This window comes from Myotis davidii, unplaced genomic scaffold (assembly GCF_000327345.1).
Source record: "Myotis davidii unplaced genomic scaffold, ASM32734v1 scaffold142, whole genome shotgun sequence".
Lineage (NCBI taxonomy): Eukaryota > Metazoa > Chordata > Mammalia > Chiroptera > Vespertilionidae > Myotis > Myotis davidii.
The window spans coordinates 2,248,415-2,252,679 of NW_006294400.1; positions in this window are offsets into that span (position 1 = coordinate 2,248,415).

Consider the following 4,265-nt stretch of genomic DNA (forward strand, 5'->3'; position numbering starts at 1 on the left):
CTGAAGGCTCTCCATCACCGGCTGCAGGGGTGGGTGTGGGGCTCGCAGATGGCGCGGAGGGTGTGCGTCAGGAACCAGAAGCACCAGCGGACACCCGGAAAAGCATGGGGGGGGGTCTGGGCCGCTTTTCTATGAGGGGGAGGCGACGAAGGACAGGCCAGGACCCGGCCCCAGCTGGGACCCTCGGCAGGTGCTGGGGTGCAGATCCCTGGGGGCCTGGTCCCGCCCTCGCTCACTGTGGGCAGCGTGGGGGGGTTTGCTCGGAGCTTCCCAGGTCCAGCCCCACCCCTCTGCGGGCTCCTTCGCGGGCCACACCTCCCTCCTCCTACTTTTAGCAAGAGATGGGGGGGGGGGGGGGGGGGGGGTGGGGAGGAGTGAGGAGTGCTGCTGGGAGAGGCAATAAGAGGAACAGAAATGAATACCCGGGTTGGAACCCCAGTTGCGTTGCCGACCTCGCCCCAGCTTCCCCTGGGGGCAGAATGGTGCCCCCAAGTCCTGAGTCAGGGTCAGATGTACTGGTGCAGCCGTGCAGACCAGCCAGGCACCAGCTCTGGTCCCTGATGGCCAGGCCTGGCACCTGCCTGGAGATCGGTTGGGGGCTGGAGACAAAGGGAGGAGAGTGGGGGGCCGTTGGACCCCAACACTGTTGGCTCAGGAGCCTCTGACTCCTCTCCAGGATTAGTCTGGGTGGGGCAGTCGCAGGTGCGGGCAGGAGAGGGGTGTGGTCCCAGGGGCTGAGCGAGAAGAGGGGAGCATGTGCGGGAGATGAGTGTGCACAGGAGAGGGTGAGAGGGAGCAGGAGGGTGAGGAGTGTGTGAGGGTCCTGTCCTTGGGGAGGCGTGCGGGAGACATAGCCACTTAGGGGAGAGGCGGGATTCGCACACAGTTCTAAGTCTGACTTCACACCCACCTTTCTTAGACTTGCCATTGTCACCTTGATTTCTCTCCAGTTTACCTGTTTGTACTATAGTCCCAGGCTGCACAGCCCAGCAGCGTGGAGATAACTTCGGGATAAGCACATAACCAGAGGGAAACAGGGTAGGAAACAGAAATTTGTCCTCACCGGCCTGGAATGAGGGACCAGTGGCCCAGCCGTGTGAGAACCAGCTGCCCCCATTGCCCCTTGCAGGGCTGTAGACACAAGGCTGGTGTGGTTCAGAGCAGGGGTTGTGTGTGGGGGGGGAGGGGAGGGGACAAACAACAGCTGCCCCCCACCCCCCATTCCCCCAGTAGAAGCCGCTGAAGCCTCAGGCCGAAGAAGCCTGAAATGTTCTTTTTCCCCATTGACCTGGAGAGGGACCCTCCTGGGCATCACACTCCAGGGAGCTCAGCCACTGGCATCTTTCTGAGGAGAACTGGTCACCTCCACATGACCCAGCAAGGGCTGCATATGGCCACCCTCCCCTGCTCCCACCCCTGCTCCTGCCTCCTGGCTCCGGGCAATGCTCCATCCGCTTCACACTCCTCGCATCCAATCCCTCAAGTCCTGATGACTTGCCCTCCTAAACAGCTCTCAGATCTGCGCCCCTTCCTATCCCTCCTCCTGCAGCCATTGCCTCATTATTGTGGTCTCTCCTTGCACCATTGCAACGGGCTCCCTGCTGGGTTCCCTGGCTCCTATCCATCCTGGATGCTGTGCTGACATTTGGGCTATGCCATCTGCCTGCTGCTCCCAGGAAAAAGCCAAAGTTCTCAGCATCATATTCTAGGCCCTTCGAGCTCCGGCCCAGCTCCCCTCTGTGGCTGCCTTTCTCGCTGCCTTCACCTGGTTGTACTAAAGTGACCTTGCTCCTCCGTGCTTCTGAGCCTATTGCATGTGGTTCCCTCTGCTCGGAATGCCCTTCCTGCCTTCTCTACTGGGCTAAGTTCCCATCAGCCTTTGGGGCCCAGTCCAAGTAGCTCTGCTGTGGGGAGTCTCCTGAAAGGAATCTGTCTTCTGTGCTCTCACAGCCTGTGTGCCCCGTCCCCTGGTGGTAATCAGCTATGAGAACCTGTCTGAGTTTTGCTCATGGAGGGCAGGGACCCCCATTTGGGGAAACTGGTAATTGTTTGGGACCTGGCATCCGACCACCTCCAGTGTGTTTCTGGACTTCCTCGGACCTGGGACCCAAGGAGAAAAGGGCTGGTGAGTGTCACTGTGGACTTGTTTGAACATGACTCCTTCCTACAAATTCTCTTTCCTCTGAGCCCCCCTCACACTGCCCCCAAGGCTGCAGAAGACCTCCCTATAATGAGGACTCAAAAGATTCAGGAATGTTCCACTCACTGCCTGTGGCTTTTGCTTCTCATCGTATAGGGTGACTGGTTGTCATGGAAACCTGAGCGCAGGAAGAGCCTGCTGGCTCCCTTCCCGGGTGGGAGCTGTGGGCTGAGTGCCCCCAGACAGGCTCTGGCCGAACTGGTGCTGAGAAGGCGGCCTGTGCCGGGTGGCTGGAGCCTGCCCGCTCTAGGCCCAACTGGGTCTGCTCATTCTTTCCCCTGCGGAAGCTTGTCTGTTCGTCCCAGAGTGCTGAGCTGGGCCTGCACCCCAGGCTCCAAGGCTGCACACCTATCAGCACGTTCCTTCTTTGGGGACCAACAAGCCTCTGACCAAACACTGAGGCTCAAGCTCTGGAGTCAGACACACGGGTTCTAGTCTCGACTCTGCCACTGGTTGCTGTATAATCTTGAGCAAGGCACTTAATTTTCTGAGCCTCAGTTTTTCCTCATCTGCAAAATGGGGATAACAACAGTATCCTGGGATTTCCACTTTGTTGAGATAGCAGACTTGTCCCCCGCCCCTAAAGGCCCTCCCACTAACATTCAAATAGATTCTGCCTGAAATACAAAAACAAAACAAACAAACCATTATTTTTAATGCATTGCTGGGTTTGTTAGAAAGCGAGGGAAATCTCCAAGAAAAACAAACAAGACACTGGGGAACTGAAAATAAAGCGCGGAGTGGTAACTAACAGGTAAACAGGAAAGTCAGGCTAAATGTTGAAATAAGCACTGTGATAGGCGAATTCGGTCCAGGGCAAAGGCAAGGTGAGCGAACTTAACTTGACATTCCTGCATGGAACCAGTGTCTCTTTAAGGTGGGTAACGTACTTCCAGCTAATAGCAGTGCCTGACTCCTGGCAGAAACCAATGCACTTGAGTAGGAATGTGTCAGTTAGGCTCTTAAGATTCCCACGGGTTAAATTCAACAACAACAAAAAATGAGCTCACCATCAGTGATCACCAAACTACAAGGAAATGAGCCACTATGAGTGAGAGTCAGCAATATAATAAAAAATGTATTTAGATACCTTAGACACATAATTTGGGTATTGGAATTACCAAATACAGGATATACAGCAATCACATATACACGTTTAAAGAACTACAATGTGGAATCACAGGACCACACACAGCACGTGCGTGTGCGCGCGCACACACACGCATGTAGAATAAAAGCCTATAAAAAAATGCCCAGATAAGAGGAAAATGGCGGCATAGGTAAATGCCTGTAACCGCTGCCTCCCACAACCACATCAAAATTACAACTAAAATACAGAACGACCATCATCCAGAACCGCTGGAAAGCTGGCTGAAGGGAAGCCCTACAACTAGAGAAGTAAAGAAGAAAGCACACTGAGACTGGTAGGAGGTGCAGAGGTATGAAACGGGCTGGTCCAGCACCCACATGTGCCGCTTTTTTAATCAGTAGGGAGATCGTCTCTGTGGAGGCCACTGGAGGAGCAAGAGGTCCCAGCCCCACATCAGACCTCCAACCGAGGGTCCCAGAGCTGGGAAAAGAAGTCCGTATGGGCTGTAAAAGCCAGTGCAGATTGGGGCTCACTGACACAGAGGCTGCTAGAGACCCAGCTGCTCCTCATAAAAGGTCAGTGCAAGAACTGAACTTACAAGGTCCCGCTTCCTCTGAGCTCCAGCATCACGATGAGGCTTTGGGGGACACAGACACAAATGAGGAGGAACTGTATTGTCTGGTGTTGGGGCAGGAACTCGGGGCGGCTTTCTCCTGGACAGAGGTGCTCACAGGGATCATTGTTCCTATGCTGGGAGCTTCCTGGTCACAGGGCTGACTGGCAGTCATTTCTTTTTTCTCCGCTCTGGTGATTCCCTAAGGTCCCGCCTCATCCAATTTACAACCCCACCAAACCTGTGTGCAGCCACTTTTGCATATGAATGGCCTGTCCTTGCTCAGGCTAAAATCTCAAACAAGCTGCATCTGGGTCAGGGAGCCCCAAACCTATCAATAAAAGACCCAAGACCCGGCAACA